This window comes from Lontra canadensis, unplaced genomic scaffold (assembly GCF_010015895.1).
Source record: "Lontra canadensis isolate GAN:19392208 unplaced genomic scaffold, GSC_riverotter_1.0 scaffold100, whole genome shotgun sequence".
Classification (NCBI taxonomy): domain Eukaryota; kingdom Metazoa; phylum Chordata; class Mammalia; order Carnivora; family Mustelidae; genus Lontra; species Lontra canadensis.
In genome coordinates, this window is record NW_022631094.1 from 5,730,019 (window position 1) to 5,752,978 (window position 22,960).

The following is a 22,960-nucleotide window of genomic DNA, read 5'->3' on the forward strand; positions in this document are numbered from 1 at the left end:
CTGCGGCTCTGACTCTCAGACACACTTGTCCTACCTAGTTCAGAAGCATCAACAAAATACAGGGTGGGGCGCCTGGTATATACTGCTCAAGTCTCCACTGTGGGGCGCTGTGCTGCTCACTGACGTCCATCTGTCCTGATCAATGTGGAAGGGTGGCAGGAAATGTGTCAGCCAGCTATCTTGTCCTTGGAGAGGGGAGTTCATTCTGCTGCTATGCAAGAAGACCTCACAGAAGAGCAAACAATCTTACCTCATTTGTCCCACGTATCCTTCAGATTCCTGTGTTCACCCTGTCTGTATCCCAGTCCTCTGCCCACCTGGCAGCACAACGCTACTGTGTTTTATCTCAGGTGCAATGGGTAGGTTTCAAAACTCCAGTTTTAGTGACCTGTCATGGCACAGACCCACACTGATCCTCTGGAGGAGGGTCTTGCCGTGCTGGGACTGGTGTTGGTTTGTTCCAGAGGAGCAATCACACAAACACCCAGGTCTTGGGAGTTTATGGTAAAGCACAGTGAAAAGCCTTTGCAGGCAGTTCTGTTGGTATGTTAACGAATGGCAGCCTTTGTCTATTTTGTCCCCAGAAGGGCAGTGCTGCCTCTCCCAAATGTACTCTAAGAAGGGAAACTGTCTCTTCTAGTGTGGCCCAGGGGATCCTCAGACCATGCTGTCCACTCCCAGGCCTCTGCCCTCTTTCTCCACAGGAGCACAGCTACATCTGCCAGACCACACCCAGTAACGGCTCACACTTCTAGAACTTTACGTCTTTGAGCTTTACTGATTGTAAACATGCAATAATCAGCCCCTCTCGTTTCCCCCATCAACGGTTTTGGAGAAGTGTCTTTCTTGTGCAATGTACTGCACTGTTTTTTCTCTATCTTTCTCTCCTCTCTGCCTCATCAGAGCTCCCTCCCCTCCATAGCACTGGTGATTTTTTCTCTCCCCTAAATCACATCTCTATATCTCCTACCTCCTCGATGTGGCCTCTTTTCTTCCTCTAGTCGTGCAGTTTGTTCTCTCAGTCCTCATATTGATTTCCCTGAGTGTTCAGAATAATTTGATACTGATCTAGCTGTGTTTGAGGCAAGCATAGGATCTTCCTACTACTCCATCATCTTAACTCCAACCCAATATTACAAAAATTTGCGGAAAACTCATCTGTTTTTAGCCAAGATGGAAAGACTAGAATTGTATTTATCCTTCTGTCTAAAACAAGAAAACCAGACAAAATACATAAAACAACAGTTTTCAGACACTAAATAACAGGGAGTGCAAGACTGTGATCCCTGAAGGAAGGGAAAACACGAAGTGAGCCCTAAATTGAACTAGTTCATCAATTCACCAGCTTCCAGGCTGCAGCACAGGGGAACCTAGACAGAGTCTAGATCTTTGACTGAACTGAAGAGATAGATACAAGTGTTCAGGGAGGCCAAAGCCCTAGAATTTGCAGGACAGAGTAGTACAGAAGTTAGAACTCTCTAAAGATAGGTTGAGACCTGGAGGAGTCTTTGGCTGAGTTTTGGGCTGTGCATGCAGTAAAAGAGTATAACTGGGTCCAAGAAATGACCTATGGAGTATAATAGACAAAGTAATTCCTAGACCTTACACAGGATAGGGAATAAATTACTTACGATCCCATAAGCCACAGTGGGAAGATCTTGTATTATACAGGGCAATCAAATAGCATTCTCAGAAAAGTATTGCCTAATTATGGGATTAAAATCATCCAAAACTAAAGGCTGTTCATCTACCCTAGTAATCTTAAAATCTCAAAAGGATCTAATTTCAAGTACTTACCTATACAGTATTTAAAGAAATTCAATAAAATCCAGTCACCAACAATGTAAAATTCACAATATCTGTCATGTGATTAAAAATTACGAACTATGCTGGGTGTGCCTGGGTGGCTTAGTCATTTAGCATCTGCCTTTGGCTTGGGTCATGGTCTCAGGGTCCTGGGATCAAGCCCTGCATCAGGCTCCCTGCTTAGGGGTGAGTTTGCTTCTCCCTCTCCCACTGCCCCCTGCTAGTGTTCCTTCTCTCACTGTGTTTCTCTTTGTCAAATAAATAAATAAAATCTTTTAAAAAATTATGAAATATGCAAAGAAACAAGAAAATATGATCCATAATCAGGAGAAAAATAGAGAAATCAATCAATAGAAACAAATTTAGAAATAATATGTTGAATCTGGGAGGAATAGTATTTAAAACAGACCTTATAGACACACAATATATACTCACAAAGATAAAGGAAAACATGGACATGATGAAAAGAGAAAGGAAAACTATATTAAAGGCCCAAATAGAACTTCTTAAAATGAAAATACACCTGAAATTTAAAAATGCACTGTGCAGGGTTAAAAGCCGACCAGACACTGCAGAAGAAAACATCAGTGAATTTGAAGAACCAGCAATAGAATCTATAATAGAAGCACAAAGAGAAAACAAAATGAATAAAGTATCAGTTACCTGTGGGATAATGTGAAATGGTCTATGTATGTGTAGATGGGATCTAGAAACAGGCAGGCAGCAAAGAAGTTTTAAAGAAATAATAGCCAAAATATTTTCCAAATTTAATGAAAACTTACCAGATCCTAGAAGCTCAACGAACCACAAGCAGAATATATACGAAGAAAAACATTACAAGGCACATCATCATCAAATTGCTGAACACCAATGATAGAACATCTTAAAAGCAGCCAGAGAAGGTGCCTGGGTGGTGCAATAGGTTAAGTGCCAGACTCTTGGTTTCAGCTTGGGTCATGATCTCAGGGTTGTGGGGTTGAGCCTTGCATTAGGCTCTGTGCTCAGCACGGAGTGTGCTTAAGTTTCTCTCTCTCTCTTTGCCCCTCCCCCCACCTCTCTCTAAAATAAAAAATAAATAAGTCTTTAAAAACACAACAGCCAGAGAAAAAGAACACCATTATATGGAAAGAAAGAATTAAAACATATTTCTCATCAGAAACTATGAAAGTCAGAAAAATATGAAGGGTATCTTTAAAGCACGGGGAAAAAAATTGTTAATCCAGAACTACTTAGCCAGCAAAAACATCTTTCAAAATTGAAGTCAAAATAAAGACTTTTTCAGAAAAACAAAAGCTAAGAGAATTTGTCACCAACACAAAGAAGACATTTTTTATATAACCCACAAGGCAAAGGAGAAAACAAAAAGGAAATTAGAAAATATTTTGAAATGAATGAAAATGAAAATGTATGCAATGATGTGGATGGAACTAGAGGGTTATGCTAACTGAAATAAGTCAGTTAGAGAAAGACAACTGTCATATGATCTCGCTCATATGTGGAACTTAAGAAACAAAAGAAATGAACATAGGGGAAGGGAAAGAGAAATAGAGTAAGATAAAAACACAGAGGAAGGCAAACCATAAAAGACTCTTAATTATAGGACCCTAACTGAGGGTTGCTGGCAGGGAGGTGAGGATGAGGTAACTGGGTGATGAGCATTAAGGAGGTCACTTGATATAACGAGCACTGGGTATTATATGCAACTGATGAATCACTAAATTCTATCCCTGAAACTAACATACTCCATGTTAACTAAATTGAATTTAAATTAAAAAAAATTTTTAAATGAAAGTGTAACATGTAATACTTTGTAGATGCTATTGAATCAGTACTTCAATTTTCAGGAAAATTTATGACATTAATGCTTTCACTACAAAACAATAAACATCTCAGATTAATTATTTAAGCTTCTACCTCAAGAATAGAAAAAGAGGGCAAATTACACCCAAAGAAAGCAGAAGAAAAAAATAATAGGGGTACCTGGATGGCTCAGTGGGTTAAGTCTTTGCCTTTGGCTTGGGTCATGGTCTCAGGGTCCAGGGATCAACCCTGCATCAGGCTCCCTGCTCAGCAAGGGAGCCTCATCTGGGACTTGAAGAGATATTTGTGCATCCATGTTTTTGTTTTTTAGATTTTATTTGTCTGTTTGACACATAGAGAGAGAAATCACAAGTAGGCAGAGAGGCAGGCAGAGAGAGAGGGGGAAGCAGGCTCTCTGCTGGGCAGAGAGCTTGATCCCAGGACGCTGAGATCATGACCTAAGAGGAAGGCAGACGCTTAACCCACTGAGCCACCCAGGCACCCTGCAACTATGTTTATAGCAACATTATACACAATGGTTAGAATGTGGAAGCAACCCAAGTGGTGATTAATGAATGGATAAATAAAATGTGGTATGAACAAAACAAACAAACAAACAAAAAAAAGTTGTTATTTCCCAAAGATCCTGCACATTCCTGTTTTCCCTAACCCTGGACAGGAACTCCCTTACATTTTTATTGCCTATATACAATGCCTGCACAAAGTAACACTCAATGTTTATTAAATAATATTCTAACTGAGAAATCCAGAGGACATTTCCAACCACATCCTCCTTCTTGGAGGACTTAAGGGTTCAGTCTCAGCTTCAAAGAGAGTAATTGTACAGTTCATTTATCTATCTTAAAAAGGAGTTAATAAAACTTCAATGCAGAAGAATTCTAAAGTGACTTCCAACTCTACATTCTGTGGGTCCACATTTGCACTGTAGAGTTGCTTGAACTTTTATCATGTTGTAGTCTCTGGCAGATGTCAGTTTAACATTGAGGGGATTCACTACTCATTTTTAGATCTCCGTGAAAGTCACTGCAACTAGCCTTCTATACAAATATTTTTGTTATTTACATTAAGGATTTGTTATTTACATTAAGAATTGTGTATTTTATTTTTATACAAATATTTTTATATTTACATACAAGTATTTTTGTTATTTACATCTAGATTTGCTAGAATTTTCAGGGAACATTTTTGTTTTGGAACTATTTTCCTTAGACTATACCACTCTCCTCTCCTGAGCCATTCCAAAGTGATTCTGTTGATTCCTTATATTAACATCTATTTTCTACTATTACTTTTTCAGAACATGGCAAAAAAGACTTTGGCTTCTGATTTCTTATTCAGAGCCTAGCTAACCAGAAATAAAGAAAGTAAAGAAATAAAAATGGGGTGCCTGGGTGGCTCAGTGGTTGGGCATCTGCCCTTGGCTTGAGTCATGGACTGAGGGTCCTGGGATTGAGCCCCACATAGGGCTTTCTGCTCAGCAGGAAGCCTACTTCTCTCTTTCCCACTCCCCCTGCTTGTGTTCCCTCTCTCACTGTCTCTCTCTCTGTCAAATAAATTAAAGAATCTTAAAAAAAAAAGAAAATGGACAGTAAAATCTGAAATTATTATCCTTCTTGAAGAAAACATATGAAAAAAATCTTTGCTCTTGAGGCAAAGATTTCTTATGTATGATACCAAAGGCTTGATTCACAAAATAACAAAGTGATAGACTGGATTTCATCAGAGTTAAAAACTTTTCTTCAAAAGGCATTAGTATGGGGTGCCTGGGTGGCTCAGTGGGTTGAGCCTCTGCCTTCAGCTCAGGTCATGATCTCAGGGCCCTGGGATCAAGCCCTGCTTCAGGCTCTCTGTTCAGTAGGGAGCCTGCTTCTCTCTCTCTCTCTCTCTCTCTCTCTACCTACTTGTGATCTCCATCAAATAAATAAATAAAATCTTTTAAAAAAAAAGGCATTAGTAGGGTAATAAAGAAACAAACTCTCTTAATTTTAGGAAACAAACTGAGGATTGCTAGAGGGTAGGGGGTGGGGGGATGGGGTGACTGGGTGATGGACATTGTGGGGGTATGTGTTGTGGTGAGCTCTGGGTGTTGGGTAAGACTGGTGAATCACAGACCTATACCCCTGAAACAAATAATACATAATATATTAATATATAATGTTAATTTAAAAAATTAAAAAGAAAAAAGAAACAAACTGAGAAAGGGAGAAAATACTTATAGAAAACATATATGATAAGGACTTTTATCAGAATGTGTAAGTAATTCTCAAAAGCCAATAGTAAGAAAGTAAAAAACAATTTTTTTTAATGGGCAAAGATATTTCACCGAAGAAGACACAAATAAGTAAAATAAGCACATAAAAAGATGCTCAACACAATGTGCTATGATGAGTGTGGGGAAGTGTGTAAACCTGGCGATTCACAGACCTGTACCCCTGGGGAAAAAACATATATGTATATAAAAAATAAAATTCAAAAAAAAAAAGATGCTCAACACAACATCCTTAGACATTTGGGAAATCTATAAATAAAAATAACAATGAGATACCTCTGCACACCCATAGAATGGCTAATTATTTTATAATTAGAAATATATATTTGATCTTTGCCCCTGGTTCCTGACACAGAGGAACCAGGGGCAAAGATCCTGAAACTCTTGTAATCTGCCAAGTGATAGGGATGCTAGGAACATCTTTTGCCCTAATATTTGGTCTTTGGTCTTGGTTTCTGACATAGGGCTCCTACCTCCCTTGTAATATCCTGAGTGACAGGAACACCTTTTGTTTTAATAAGGCACCTCTTGGGACACCTGAGTGGCTCTGTTGGTTAAACATCTGCCTGTGGCTCAGGCTATGATCCCAGAGATCAAGCCCCAGCATCAGGCTCCCTGCTCAGCAGGAAACCCACTTCTCCCTCTCCCACTCTCCCTACTTGTATTCCCTCTCTATGTCTCTCTCTCTCTCTCTCTTTTTCTGTCAAATAAATTCTTAAAAAAAAAAAAAAAGGCACCTCTTTGTGGCCTCCTGGATAGCTTCAGGATGGGGGCTGGTCATCAGAAAAACCAGGCCATGATTAAAAGCTTAGAAATTTTAGGGGCACCTGGAAGGCTGCCTTCAGCTCAGGTCGTGATCCCAGGACCTGGGATCAAGCTCAGTATCAAGGTCCCTGCTCAGTGGGGAGTCTGCCCCCCTCAACTTGTGCACTCTCTCTGTCAAATGAATACACTTAAATATTTAGGGGCCTCTGGGTGGTTCAGTTGGTTAAGTGTATGCCTTTGGCTCAGGTCATGATCTCAGGGTCCTGGAATCAAGCCCCGCATGGTGCTCCCTGCTCAGTTGAGAGTCTGCTTCTTCCTCTTCCTCTGCCCCTCCCTCCCTCTCATGCTCTCTCTCTCTTTTTCTCTCTCTCTTTCTCAAATATATAAATAAAATCTTAAAAAATTAAAAAGAAAGGAAGCTTGGAACCATTAGCCCAACTCCTGGTCCTCTGGGGGCTGGAGATTGCCTACGTGATGCAGACTCTATAAAAATCTCTAAACTATGGGATTCGGAGAGTTTCCAGGTTGGTGAATATATCCCTGTGCTAGGACGGTGGCACACCCCAACCCCAACAGACAGAAGCTCCTGTGCTTGGGATCTTTCTAGACCTATGCATCTTTTCATCTGGTTGTTCATTTGTATTCTCTATGATAAACATTAGTTTAAAAAAAAAAAAAAAGCCTGACCATCCGTAGAGACTGCATGAACCTCCAAGCTATTATATTCAGAAAGTCTCTTTTTATCATCTAAATGAAGGTTTCCAAATTCTGCATGCTAACAACTCAGATTCAGAAATTTCCAGTGAAATACACAGTCTTAGAAATCAGTACTAAATTATAAGCTGTCATGCCTGTGTGTGGGTGACTGGGTTTCCCAATCATAATAAATAATCTCTATTACCAAAATGTTACATTTCATTTTAGGAAAATGACATCCACATGATGGCACTATAACCTACAAAATAAGAGGTTGTCAATTTATGAAGCCTAAGAACTTGGTAAATTCTAGTTCAAGTACTTGTTATTGATGAAGCATGCTTGCAAATAAGGCATTTTATACACAGATAATATGGATATCATTTACCTCATGTTTTACAGAGACATACTGGCTAATCCTTCACTTCAGGTACATTTTTCACATGACTCAATAATAGCATCTTAGTTCTCATCTTACTAGAAAACAGTTATTAAACATTTCTAGCACATAGCACTGAACTAGATAAGTCAAACAAAAGCAAACAAACAGATATTTAGAAGTCTGGTGTGAGCATTCAGCTGTTTTGGAAGCTATTTAATGCGTTCTCCATAACGTCATGTCTTCTTAAAGGTTATTTTAAGGGATAATTGAGAAGAGGGAAACAGTGCCATCACAAAGTTAAATGTTGGCAGGGAGGGGCGCCTGGGTGGCTCAGTGGGTTAAGTCTCTGCCTTCAGCCCAGGTCATGATCCCAGGGTCCTGGGATCGAGTCCCGAATCGGGCTCTCTGCTCAGCAGGGAGCCTGCTTACCGCCCCCCCTCAATGCCTGCTTCTCTGCCTACTTGTGATCTCTGTCTGTCAAATGAATAAATAAAATCTTAAAAAAAAATGTTGGCAGGGAAATAGGCTTTATACACATTGATGGGGATGCCTGGGTGGCTCAGTGGGTTAAAGCCTCTGCCTTCGGCTCAGGTCATGATTCCAGGGTCCTGGGATCAAGCCCCGCATCAGGCTCTCCACTCAGGGAGGAGCCTACTTCCTCCTCTTTCTCTCTGCCTGCCTCTGTGCCTACTTGTGATCTCCGCCTGTCAAATAAATAAATAAATAATCTTTTAAAAAAATACATGTTGACATTATTACTTAATTACAATTATGGTAAATACAAAAGAGATGCCTAAATAAAATGAAAACATAAATGGTTAAAGGGTCTTAATCCAGTCTGCCAAATAAAAGGAAGCTTCATTGAAGAAGAGATAGTGAATGAGCCAAGCTCTGAAGGATGGATTGAAATTAAACAGTCAAAAGAAGGGGAAAAGCATTATAGTCACAGGGAACAGCATGTGCAAAAGTCCTGAAATAGCATAGTTCAGTAATTGACAACATAAAAAAATCCATCTCATCTTGATTGATCTATACAAGTCAAGATTTAGTTCAGAATGTTTTATTATCAATTCATTAATCTCTCAATTTGAACATTGTATCCAATTTATAGGTGAACTACATTTTAGGTTTAATAAAAAATTAACTGTTTAGAAGGAAAAATATTTTCCATGACAAAAATAGTATAAATAATTGTACCATGAAGCCTATATAAGCCATACTGTAATTATAATGGACTGTTTTCCTTCAATGAAGCATGTCCTCCGTGAATATTTCTCAATGCCTTTGCATTATAAATAATTAACAAATAGAAGAAAGATAAAGTAGTAATTTAAGAGTTAATTAAAAAGAAGTAATTTAAAACCTATTTTGTATGCTGCAAATTTAAAAAAATACTTCAGGTGATCAAATGGAGACTTTTCTGGAAATTCTAAATAGAACTATGCATATTAAAGAGTTTTTTAGAGATCGAGGGCATTGGCTCTTTTTTAGCCTAACTTTATTTTAAAACTTGAAACATTTTTTTTCCTTGGTACAGCTTGTGTTATTTACTCTACTCTTTTGCCCAAGGAGCATGATTAGACGTGTTTGTGGCTTCCTAAATTAAATAGAATCAGAGAAAGAAAGAAGACGGTTTTTTCCGCCCTCCTTTAGCAACTAAGCAGGAGTTCAAAAGAGGAAAGGAGAAACTAAGGGTGAGCACAGGGGTGTGACACAGGTGTGGCTATTTAAGAAGGCACAGAATCCCAATTACAGAGAGCACTGAAGCCTATAGGGGACCTGAGTGTGTAATATGAGCACTCAAAGGCACAAGAAAGGGAGTGTGGTAGGTATTTGAAAAATCTCTCCGGGGCGCCTGGGTGACTCAGTGGAGCCAAAAAGAAAAGGAGGCTGAGAGAGGGGTTAAGGACATAGAAGAACAATTGTGACACAGAGGCCTTTTCCAATGTGTTGGTAGTGATAATCTCTTTTTTTTTTAAATGCTTGGCCTCTCCCTTGTTCTAGTTCTTAAAGACTTGAAGGGTATATAAATACATACATATATATGTGTATGTACACACACACACACACACACACACACAAATATATATATATCCCCATTCTTCTACCATTTTACTTTTCTTCTCTTATTTTCTCCTTCTCTCCCCACTAAACTTTTTTGCTAATAATCTGGTTTAGGATTCCAGAACATCAACCCTAAGTTATACCCCTGACAACTCCTCTCCTGTGTTGGTCTAGTCTCTTTTTCCTTCTTTTTAGTCTGATCTGTTGCCCATTTCAGCATCTGAATCAACTCAACCTAATGCTTTTTATCCAGCTCTTGCTAGTTCTTGATATCTGTTTTTAGTTTGGCTTACCTTGATTTCTCCTTTTTCTGACAACCATGTATCTGAGTCTTGATAGCTGCCATTTAGTGTAATGGAAATTTGTCTTTAGAATCTTGTCCTAACCAAAAAGTTGTTGAAATGAGCCCTCTTGGTCATGGGGGATGTTGTCATATTCAATCCAGTAACTTTCTAATCTTCTCTTAACATGGCGCTCAATTCTTTTAAAATGTCTTAAATAATAGTCATTGGATTTAATTCTGGGACTAGTTTCAAATTTCTTTTTTAATAATTAATAAAGTAATCAGAAAGCAGTTCATATGCTCTATGAATTATCATTCATGTCTTTGCCATGCTGGTATTCCTCTAGCATCTCATTTACATACTTAAAAGTATAAAAATAAAAGAAACACTAATTACCATCATTATTATATCAAAAATATTTGGAGAACAGAATGAAGTTGCTACATTAATTCTAAAAAATCCTGCAATTTCCGAGGCTGAACAGTGGTCAACTTCAGCCAAGCTTCTTAGTTTTCCAGGACTTACGGTTCTAACAATAGCTACAATGTACATACAATTGTATGTGGAAAAAAGTAAATCTCAGCAGCAACTGAATTTGTTGTCAATAAAAACATGTAGGAAACATTTGAAAGTACGTTTTCATTATATTTTTATGATTTAAAAATTACAATAGTTTAAAGACTGCAAACAATCTCCTAGTTTTAAAGAATTCAGTGGTGTGAGGTTGTATAAATAAATATTTTAGATATTCTGGTGAGTTCAGAGCCATTAGATTGGGATGTTTAAGTTTATAAAACTCAAAAAACAAAGAACACACACCCATATGAAAAGATATTTTCCACCTTGGAAGCTAGGACTGTTAACTTTTTGGTAGAATGAAACATTTCTTCCCAAAGAGCAAATTGGAGACATCATAAATCAAGTATATATTACATTGACTTGTTTTACTTTTCTCAGATATTTAAACTAAGCACAATATATTTGTTAGTCTTAAATCCTAAAGCTTGAATAGAAAGGGCCTGTGTAAATTACTTTCAAATGAATCCATTTTCTCTCTCACCTGTGGTAAATTGGTAAATAAAGTAGGTGGGTAGTCATTTAAACAATGCAAAATTCTGAAAACTTGTGGTATAATAGAAGTAGTATAGATTTAAAAGTCACAATGCCTGGGGGCACCTGGGTGGCTCAGTGGGATGAACATCTGCCTTAGGCTCAGGTCATGGTCTCAGGGTCCTGGGATTGAGCCCTGCATTGGGCTTTCTTCTCAGCAGGGAGCCTGCTTCCCCGCCCCCCCAAATAGCGACACCTGCCTCTCTGCCTACTTGTGATCTCTCTCTCTCTGTCAAATAACTAAATAAAATCTTAAAAAAAAAAAAGTCATAAAGCCTGGATCCTAGTCCTGCTATTACTACTCATTAGCCAAAGTAAGCATTATAATTACTCAGCCTCCACTTTCTTTTCTTTTTTCAAAAAAAAAAATTATCTTTTTGAGAGAGAGCATGTGCAGGGGAGAGGGGGCGAAGGGAGAGGGGGAGAGAGAATCCTTAAGCAGACTCCCCACTAAGCACAGAGACTGATGTGGGGCTTCATCCTAAAACCCTGAGATCATGACCTGAGTGGAAATCAAAAGAGTCAGACACTTGACCGACTGGGCCACCCAGACACCCCTCCACTTTCTAATTTATAAAATAAAGGAGTCAAATTAGATTTTTAAGACTTTCTAGAGCTTAGATCCCACACAAGTCAATGAAGGAACTTGTACAAGTCATAAAGTGTTAATTATAGCTAACATTTATTCAGTGCTTACTTCGGGCCAAGCACAAAATTCTACACACTTACCCACATGAATTTTCATAACAACCTATGAGGCAGGTACTAATTTCATCCCCATTAACAGGTGAAGAAACTGAGGCATAGAGAGGTTTAGAAACTTGCCTAACATTTCCACAGCTAGTGAAGTAACAAAATAGGAATTTTAACTCAGAATTCTGGCTCTAGATCCTGACAACAATCACTAATTGCAAGCAAAGAGGGGATAGATTATTTCTAAAGAGGATGAGTAAAGGAGATAGTATGTGGGCTGTATCTTTAACAGGCAGATAGAACTTATGAGAAAATGGAGTGAATAAAAGCAAAAAAGATTAGAAGATGTAAGGTAATTATCCGGAACAGTAAGTAGTAAGGTTTGGCTAAAGTGCTGTCTAGTAATAATCTTGCAGCTCACTAGACTGATCTGAAAGAGGTAGATTTCCAGGCCCTTTCTTTGGGGATTCTGACTTATAAGTGGGCCTACAGCCTGGGTACATCCGTTTGACAAGCTCTTCACAGGACTCTGATGTGCCACAAGGTATGACATGGACCAGTGTAGTACAAAACACAAGGGACTAACTTGGAATAGGGCTGAAACTTAAGTTGGACCCACATAATGAAGGCTTTATGCTAAACTTAGCCAATAAAATCTCACTGAAGTTTTTTGTTTGTTTTAACTATTTTTTTGTTTGTTTTTAGAATATGTAATGCATACATATAGTAGAAAATTCAAGAGGTCACCAAAGGGAATTCAATCTCCTTTCCACCTTTGGCCCCTTAAGTCCCAGTCCCTCTAATCATTCAAGATTATTTATTTTTATTAACATATTGTATTATTTGCCCCAGGGGTACAGGTCTCTGAATCATCAGGCTTACACATTTCACAGCACTCACCATATCCTATACCCTGCCCAGTGTCCATAACCCAACCACCCTCTCCAATTATTCAAGATTTTTAAAAAGAGAAATCAAATCACAAGAGCGATGTATTGGAAAAAATGAAACAGAAATACTTAGGTGAACTATATTGGAGGCAAGCATGACCCCAGTCACTGGTAATAGTGGGAATGAGAAGGAAAGGACGGATGCAAATTGAGTTGTTAGCATATAGCCTAGAACATGGCATACACTTCAAATTATCACCTAAATGGATCCTCAATGATAAGAGTACAGAATGACCAAAATGACTCCAAGGTTTAGAGGCAGGATGACTGAGAACTGAAAAGTGTCGGTAACATTGTTCAAACAAACAAAAAAAAACCATGGTTCAAGAATGGAGAGGAAAGATGATATGGGTAGTTCTGAATCTGTTGAGTTGAAAATGATCATAGGCCGTGCAAGTGGAAACTTCTATCAGGTGGTTGGAAATATGATTTGGGGTGAGGAAAGGAAGTTGGGATGTTGGGGTATAACTTTAAGAATTTTCTTTTCAATAGAAATGAGAATGATGGGGCTCCTGGGTGGCTCAGCAGGTTGGGCCTCTGTCTTCGGCTCTGGTGATGGTCTCAGGGTCCTGGGATTGTGGTCTGCATTGGGTTCTCTGCTCAGCAGGGAGCCTGCTTCCCCATCTTTCTCGGCCTGCCTCTCTCCCTACTTGTGATTTCTCTGTCAAATAAATAAATAAATCTTAAAAAAAAAAAAAGAAATGAGAATGATGAAATAACTAAGGAGGACAATGTAGAAGATGATTAAGAGCAGAAAATTCAGATCTAAATTAGGGAAGCAAAGATGAGTGAAACCAGGGGAATCAAATGTCATGGAAACGCAGGGAGGAGACATTAAGAAGGTAGGATTAATTAGAAAAAAAGGTCAAGGAAGCTATAGAATGAAAAAAAAAACGTTTCGGATTCTGTAATCAGAAAGCTGTCTGGCTGGTGAGGGGTGGTGGGGGGTTGGGGGCTGGAGAGGGCAAAAATCAGATAGCCAGGAAATAAGAAATGAGTAGGTGGTGAGGAAGTGAATACAGCAAGTGCCTTCTTTCTTGAGAAGTCTGATAATGAGAGATGGGCAAGAGATGGTACGGTAGGCATATGGGCAAACAATGTAATATGAATGTATACCCTAGAGCTGGCAAGTCTGTAGCCTTTCTAGTGGGAGAAGCAGTGTCAACAGTTTTCAAGTAGAGACCAGATGTGAATACATTTGCAGGCAGAGGAGAAGGAGCCAAGAGGAAGAAAGAGAATAAAGGTACAAGACAGCAGATAATTGAGCTAGATCTGATATGGGAAAGAAATGACATCTATCTTATAACTGGTTTTAGAAAGGAGAGGAGGAAGGTGTTCCTCCTGATGCATAAAGGGAGGGATGATTTAAGATATTTTGATGTGAAGAGAGAGTATATGGGTGTGACTGACAGCCTGTATTTTCTCAGGAAAGTAGGTGTTCTAGTTGTCTCTCCTCAACAGAGAACTATTGCTTAGGTGAGGAACCCAAAAATCTCGACACTGGACCAAGATAAAAATAGCTAGCTTTCCCATCCGTTTTAAGTTTTTATTTAAATTCTAGTTAGTTAACATATATGATAAAATTGGTTGCAGGTGTAGAATTTAGTGATTCAGCACTTACATATAACACCCAGTGCTCATCACTCCTTAATGCCCATCACCCATTTTGGCCAGCTTATTTATTAAGCACATACATTATGGTAGATACTTTAATCTCTTTTTCTAAGATTTTATTTATTTATTTGACAGACAGAGATCACAAGTAGGCAGAGAGGCAGGCGGAGAGAGAGAGGGAAGCAGGCTCCTGGCTGAGCAGAGAGCCTGATGCAGGGCTCAGTCCCAGGACCCTGGAATCATGACCTGAGCCGAAGGCAGAGGCTTAACCCTCTGAGCCACCCAGGCGCAACACTTTATTTAATCTTTATAACAACGCTAAGGAGTAGGTACTATTATTCTTTCCATTTAAAAAATTTATGCCTTCCTAACCCACTCTTCTTTATCCCATTTTAAAATTTTCTATCTTTATTATAGGTAATGAGAAAGTGAAAAATCACTTATTGGCATTTCTAATCAAATGTTTGAATTATTTGCAAGGGATACCCCTGAGAGGTAGGTGATTTGTCCTCAGAGCTCAAGTTTATTTTAGAGTCCTTTACTATGGGTAGGCAGCATGATGCCCGCCCCCCCCAGGGATATCTATATCCTAATCCCTGTATCCTGTGTACAAATCAGTTCACATGGCAAAGGGAAATAAGGTTACAGATAGAATTAAGGTTGCTAATCAGCTGATTTTGATATGGGAAGATTATCCTGGATTACCAGGGTGGGCCCAATGTAATCACAAAGTTTTAATAAGTAAAAGAGGGAGGTGAGAATCAGAATCATGGAGATGGCAGCAGGAGAAAGACTCAACCAGCTGTTGCTGGCTTTGAAATTGGAGGAAAAGGGCTATCAACCAAGTAATGTGGGTGGTCTCTAGAAGATGAAAAATGCAAGGAAATGGATGCATCCCTGGAGCCGACAACCCCTTGATTTTAGCCCAGTGAGACGTGTATTGGACTTTTGGTCTATAGGATTGCCAGGTAATAAATATGTGTTGTTTTAAATAACTAAGTTTGTGGTAATTTGTCATAGCAGCAATAGGAAACTGCATGTACCTTTCCTGCTGCTAGGTCATGCCCTTTCTCCTTAGACCCCAGGCACTACTCTTCCCCTACTCTCAAGAAAGAGTTGACATTGGGGTGCCTGGGTGGCTCAGTGGTTAAAGCCTCTGCCTTCAGCTCAGGTCATGATCCCGGGGTCCTGGGGTGGAGCCTCACATCTGGCTCTCTCCTCAGCAGGGAGCCTGCCTCCTCCTTTCTCTCTGCCCACTTGTGATCTGTCAAATAAATAAAAATCTTAAAAAAAAAGAGTTGACATTTACATCTTCGTGTATGTTGATTTACCACTTACATCTTAAGTCCTTTAACTATCTATGTAAAGAAAGCAACAAGTAGGTGGAGAACAACGTTTTGGGGAAGGCGAATGATCACAATTTCCACTCAATTTTTGTAGCTAAAAATCTATTCATCCTGCACTGGTCAACCTTGACCACAGTGTACAGTAAGATTTTTGAGTGTTTGATAATCCTGTTTTATTCTCTTCCCTTCTAATGACCCCTTTTTTCCTGAGCTAAAATGAGATGTATTATTTACATATAATTATTCTGTGCCCGCCTTGTCTAACCACATACACGAAAAGGACTTGGCCGTTTTTAAAATTTAATTCTGTTAATGTGCTAATGTTCCTCATTAATATTTGCAAGCGGTGGAGATGAGCACCGTCTACTTTATTGCAAGAGGAACTTTTATGTCAAAGGGGGAAGTGAACTTACCAGATTTTTATTCTTTTATCTCTGCTAGTATGCATTATAGCTGGAAGTAGTTCAGGTTGGCCAAAACCAGGGACTCAAGAGAGTTCAGAATTTTCTCCAACTCTACAGAGATTCTGTTCTTTCACAAAGCTTCCCTTCTCTACCTGCACTGTTGATATGTTTCTATTCTTTCTCGGCAGTTTTTCAAGTGGTGTCCTTCACACTGGTCTCCCGCACGACACATTCCTGGCTACTATAAAGTTGGGTGGCAATCATTGTTTGAAATCCTTTTTCCTGAACCTAAAGAGGCTTGTCTTTAGGCTACGAAGCCTCCCTTTCGGAGGGCTTACTCAGCCTTACAATTTAGTACGTTCTGAGTATGCATAAATGGGTTCCTAGAGTACAGCGGGTCAGAAACGTTCCTCTTACTGGAAAGCCCTCAGTTTCCAGGGGATAAAAACGAAACTCTCCCCATTTAGAGGCAGGGATTTCTGCGCGTCACCCAAAAGCCTTCCTTTCCTCTGTCACATCTCCAAGTGGGAACTCGCTGTTTCTCTACGACCCTGACGCACAAAGTCACTGGGGAGGCGGCAGCAGGCTGGGGAACAAGGACAGCCAGTTGGATATCCCTGAAGGCTCAAGTCCAGAGGGATATCCGGGACCTAGAAGCGTTTTTCTGTATGGCAGACGCTGCAGGAGCGCGGGAGTGGGTATGCTCCAGGGGTCCGCTCCTCAGACCTGGGGCGGATCCGCAGGATGCGCCCTTGGCCGGAAGGACCCACAAAGCTCGGGACCTCAGCTTGGGTTGGGGATGGAGCCGCCCTAGCCGGCAACCTAGAGAATAAGCGACCTCGAGATACAAACCCCAGCGACCACCGTTAGCTTTGTTTGTAGTCAACTAGCCTTCGGGCGCGCGCGCTGCGAAGCAACTTCCGGTTTCCAGGCCTCCCCACAGGCCCAGCCCGGGACTCGGTCTTCCTCCCCCCGCATCCCAGTTCCCCCTCCCGGCCCCGCCCACATCCCTGGTCCGCCTCTTCGCGCTAAGGCCACGCCTTGGCGCTCCTCCCCACCACTTAGGCCCCGCCCCCTGGCCGCTCATTTTCCCCCTTCTGCCCTCCCCCCGTTCCATTTAATTGTTGGATTGTCAGCGCTGCATTCCTGCTGGTGGCCGGCAGGGGGCAGAGTTCGAGTTTGGATTTTTTTTCCGCCGGGCGTCCCCGGGGAGGCAGTCGCCGAGTGGGGGAGGGGAGGGCGGGGCGCGAGGACGCGGTTCGGTCGGCTGCTGCGCTACTTTTGGTCTCGGCTCGGCGGGCAGGCCGCGGCTGCCGCATCAGAGCTGACGTGGGGGCGACGTGGGGCCGCCGCCGGCGCCGGCGCCGGGTTGCTGGGCGGCGGCGCCGCTCCTGAGCGGCGGTCGGGCTCGCGGTCTCCACCTCCTCCCGTCCGTAATCAGTGACGAGGTCCGCTACGTAAATCCCATCGCGGCGGGTAAGTGGCGCGCCGGCCCGGGACCCAGAGACCTCGGAGCCGGCGACGCGGCGCAGGAGGCGGAGGCAGGAGGAGGAGCGGAGCCGGGTCGACGGGTCGGGGGCCTCGGGGCCCCGGAGCGGGGGAGCGGGGGGCTCCGAGCCCGAGGGGAGGGCGGGGAGAGCGGGAGCAGTGCGGCCGGGGGCGCCACCCCGGGGATCTCCCGGTGGCGGCGGCCGCTCACTTGTCCCGCTCCGCCCGCGGGGTGCCTTCGGGTTAGTGCAGAGCTCTAACGAGCGGGAAGCGGGCTGCTGGGCTCTCGCAGCCCTCCCTGGCTCCTTTTGAACTTGGTACAAGTTGGGCGAGTCTTTGGGAAAAAGCCTTTCTGGTCTGATGAGTGGGGTTCTCCCTCTTTGAGAAGAAAAGGAAACGAGAAGTAAGGACGTTTTATTTACCACAGCCGACGATTAGTAGCACCTTTGTCTCAATTATATGGACTTCGTTTAGGTAGAAATCAGCCTTAACCCATTTCTTCTCCGAAACATGAGTCGGGAACACCGGTGTTGAGTCACTTGAGTCCCCAGACACGACAGAGCTGATGAAATAGTGCGGAGACTTTTATAATAGCCGCGAAGAAGGATCAGAACCCTGACAGCTGATAGAAATGGCAGTTTCTCTTATTCTTTACCTTTGATTTGTGCCTTTTTAGAAGGCACCTAGCAAGGTTCCCAGAACATGCTGGACAGGAAGTAGATAAATTATTCAACATAGTTCTTTATCCTATTGCACGAATACCAGGTCCCCCTAACTTTAAAATCGCTGAGACCTTCAGTGTACAGCGCTCAGGAAAGCAGCTGTCAGCTTACGATCAAATTTTCAGCAGTTTTGGCTTACAGGATCAGCCTGAAGGTCTGACTAAAACAGCCCCTTTTAACAGTACCTCTTAGCTCCGTAACTTCCTAAAATTTCTTCCTTTCAGGCCTGATTTGGCGGGCTGATGAGACTGTAGCCACCTTCCCTTTAAATAAACAGAAACCTCGGTGCACGATAGAGGTCCGGTATGAAAATTGTAATAGATTATATTAATAATTCATGTTCTCTCTCTTTTTTTTTTCCTTTGGGTACCACGTTTTTCTCCTAGTTTTGGTCCTATGTTGGGATAGTAAGCTGCTTTCCCTTCATAATTTTTAAATTTGAACTTTTTTCTTTTCTTTGAACTTTTTCCTCCCAAGGATGTTAAATTGCAAATAATGGTTTGGCTAATAAGAGCTAGGTACTAAAAAAAATAATGTATAAACAACTGCTTACTGATCCGGATACAGCTTTTAGAAAGATATTTAAGTGGGTTTGATCCTGAATGAGTAGAACACTTAAAGCATTGTCATATTAAGTGTTGATAATTACACAAACATTTTTGGTATAAATCTGTAAATAGATCAGTGTAAGCAGATGCTTTCCCAGTGACTTGCTGGTCAACCTGGAATCATTTTGGTGAGTGTGAAGTTGTAATTACACTGATGTTTTGTGTACATATCTTGTAAGAATATATGAATAAATTTTTATTGAATGTGTAAACACAGAGGAGCTCTTCAGTCTTTGTTTTTGCTTTGCCCTGGAAGGTTAATGAAATTTGCTTCTACGGATGAGTTCAAGAAACTCCAGACTCCATAGACGACTTTAGTTTGCTACTGAGGCAGGTTATTGCAGGATTAAAATGTAAAATCCTTTTTAGAATTCCATGAAGAGTAGGGAAGAGTTTCAGGTTATTAACACACATAAGAAATCCAGATTGAAACTTGACCAGTACGTACATATATTTATGATCTGTTTTCCCTAACTTGATATTCTCTGTAAGTTAATATTGGGCCAGAAAATTGAGCCAGGTTTATTGTTGACGTAGTAGTCCATTGGAAAGTGCTCAAATGTCCCGTTCCATTTAGATAGACTTTTAAAAGTAAAACTGAACAACTGATATTTTGACATGCGGTCAACATTGGTCATTAGGAAAATAAGCCCGAAATGTCTTTAAATTCTGTTAAGTATTTCAACTTTATTGAACTAGTGGATTCTGTATGTAAAAATCAGCTTTGAGAAGAGTTATAGTACATTGAATGCAATTTTAATGTTATCAATGCAGATCATAAAAATAAAAATTTCAGGGGAAATGTTTTTTATCCATTACATACAGGTAGAAATAAACATTTTAAATCATTTTGTTAATTTCCTTTTAAAGAATATTTAAGGTTTTTTTAAAAATACTTTGTACCATGAGAACTGTATAATTAAGAATACACTATAAGAGTAAATCCTTTCACTCATGGGTTTTCTTTTTCTGATGCTTTAGGATATCCAGTAGAGAATAGGGGGAATGAAGAGGAAAACTTAAGGATAACACTAGTGGGATTTTATCTTGATACTACTAATGAAGACAACTTGAGTCTTATTGATATAATTCCGTTTACAGCAAAGTTTAAAAAGTACAATATCTATCTTGCACTTTTTTTTTTTTTAATCTTGCACATCTTTTGATTGGCTTTCTCAGGAGTGTTAGAGGAAATTGTTGCCAAGGGGTATATAAAACAGTTTTGAGGAAGAACATAGGCTAGAAAGTTATGTGGGAGTTTTGCTTAAAGCCTCTTGGAATAACTGTCTCACTGGTAAGGGAGGATACTTGCCTTATAGAAAACCTTACTAGCAGCCCTTTTGTGAGGCTCTTTTGAAGTACCCAGTTGTCCCCAAGTGGGAAGCATCTTTGCTCGTATTTTCTGAACAGTCAGAAAGACCTGTTAAATGTCAAAGTCATGTGAAATCCTAATGGAGCTTGTGTGATTCTGATAATTTGAGAATTTCCCAAAAACAGTTTTTTCTAAGTTATCTTCTTGAATTTTTTTTTAACACAGTGGACTTAAAATTAGACCGTCCTAACTCATGTCATTCAGTTTTGTTCATTTCCATTGTTAGAGCAGAAATGATTTTTTTGCTTTGAAATGTTTTAAAGTGGAGTTTATATTCTAGCATTGATATTATAAAAGCCTCTAGCTCAGGTATTAGAGAAACTGAATCATGCATAAAGACCTATGATACTGTATATAGACAGTTGGGATGCTTTCACTCCTTTTAAAATTGATGGAGGTGTTAACATTAACCTATTTAAGCATGTTTCTGGACTTAGAACTAAGTAGCAGCTTTGTTCATATACACAAAAGAGGACCAATCTAGGTAAGTATCATAACGTTGAAATTTATTTCTCTGAACATTACTTAATTCAAGTGTCTTATCTACTCTTTTCCAGATTACTGGTTAATAGTCACTAGAGTTGTACTTTGTGTAGATAAGTACTTTGAAATGTACTTAAAGTGCAGTAGTGAAATACAATATTGAACAGGAGAATCCAGCAATGACTCCAGTCAAGCAAATAACTCACAGAAGATTTTAAATTTTGTTTCCTCCCATGAAGTGGTGGTGGTGGAGACGGTGGTATTTGGAGAAGTGGAGATAGGCCATGATTGTTTGAATTTTAGTTTTCATTTCCTCCTTACTAGCCAATTTTGTTGTTCATTGACTGTGAAATAGCCAAAAACAGGTGCCAGGTGGGGAATTAATTGAGAAAGGGATGCTGAAATAGTTAAACCTTTAGTGACTTTATAAAAACTTAAGATTTCTTAAATAATAGGTATCTGCAGCAATTAAATTGGAGTGGCCTTGAATCTGTATTAGAAAGCCACCTGATTCTCTCTATGATTCATGTTTAAAATTTTAAAGACATCACTTGCAAGTGTCTCAATTATTTATAAGTATTGCTACTTCTGTTTTTACACAAAAGTGTAAATAAAGAATGTTATTTGAAAGTTATTCTAACCTTGTTTCACAATGATTACAAAACTTGAAAAGTGGTGTAATTTCCTGTCACTGCTCTCCCACTTTGTTTCTCCTGTACTCATCTCTTTAATCTAAATGCATGTAGTAAGATAGGCTTATCCCTGCCAACTTGAGGTATTTGGCTCTTTGTAATTACTTCTCTCTTCTACCCAGCCCTGCCTTCTCCCAAGTTTTTAATCGATGGGATTGAAATGAACCAGCTGTATATGCACTTCATGTTCTTCTTCCCTTATCTTTCAAACCTTACTCGCTATTGCTATTTAAATCATGATTAACCTATGAAGATCTCCTATTTTCCGAAGGAACTAAAACCTTGCTTCATCCTGGAACCAGAGAAATAGACTTTTCTGTGGTCTCTCTCTCTCTTCCTGTTTCCATTAGAGGTGTATCCCCTTTTATTCCACATTTTTTCCTTTTTATTTTGACTATTCTAATTGCAATGTGGGATTTTTTTTTGGTTGTGTTTTTTGTTTTTTGTTTCTCCCCCTTCCTGCAAAAACTATCTCAATGCATAATTTACAATTTCCATTTTTCGGATCTTGAAAGTAGAGCAAGAACTTAGGTTGTTTTGCAAGTGTCTTTGTAAAGAACTCTACATATTTGTCATTTCTCCAATTTTATAGGTCTTTCCAACTGTAATATCTAGCCCCAAAGCCAGAATTTTTTAAAAAGCAGCCTTTTATTGTCTTTCCAAAGCAGTCTACTTAGTTTTCACAGAAGCAGCTCTTTTTTAATCTTTTAAATCTATTTAACAATTTAACATGCTATTTAACAGAATTCCAAAATTACAACAGTAAGTATAGTTGGCATAATCAAGTTAGGTGATAAATATGGCTAACTCTTGCTAGGCATCCACCACAGCTGTTAGAAACAGAAGTGCTTGGGTACACTAGAGAGTGACTCTGGCATTAGGTGTGCTATAGGTTTTATAGAAGAAATGGAGAGCATTGGTTCATACAGAGAGTTGGTTGGGGAGAAGGAAGTTGGCTAGGTAAGCTTTTATATTCTGGTAATGTTTCCGAAGAAGTTTGATCCTTTTTTTTTTTTTTTTTTTTAAAAGATTTTATTTACTTATTTGTCAGAGAACAAGCAGGGGAGTGGCAGGGAGAGGGAGAAGCAGGCTCTCTGCTGATCATGACCTGAGCCAAAGGCAGACACTTAACCAACTGAGCCACCCAGGCACTCCTAATCAATGTATTTTAAATACCTGTTATAGAGAGCTTTATATTAAGGGATACTTGATAGCAATGAAATTAATTGAATCTGTATGCCAGAGGGTGACTAGAGCAACACACAGATGAAGAATGAGGTGAATGCCAGATGTGATTTTGGCAATCAAACCTAATTAATATATGATAGAAAATTTTTACCAGTAGGATAAATGGCTTTTCTCCATATACAACACAGAAATTCACAATAGGC

The 22,960-nt window shown here is 40.0% G+C and overlaps 1 protein-coding gene across 15 annotated transcripts in view; it reads left to right on the plus strand.

Moving 5' to 3' along the window:
• The first annotated feature begins 17,474 nt into the window (after window positions 1-17,474).
• The window catches only part of CREM (cAMP responsive element modulator), a 68,973-nt gene continuing 63,487 nt past the window's right edge, over window positions 17,475-22,960 (plus strand). For 3 of the 15 annotated variants that reach the window (XM_032837855.1, XM_032837858.1, XM_032837871.1), the window contains exon 1: window positions 17,480-17,680. The gene's annotated coding sequence lies outside the window, so the exon portion shown is untranslated. Of the gene's footprint in view, window positions 17,681-18,075; window positions 18,096-19,129; window positions 19,151-22,960 lie in introns of those variants that run through there. The other 12 variants (XM_032837861.1, XM_032837863.1, XM_032837852.1 and 9 more) reach the window with 9 other exon arrangements.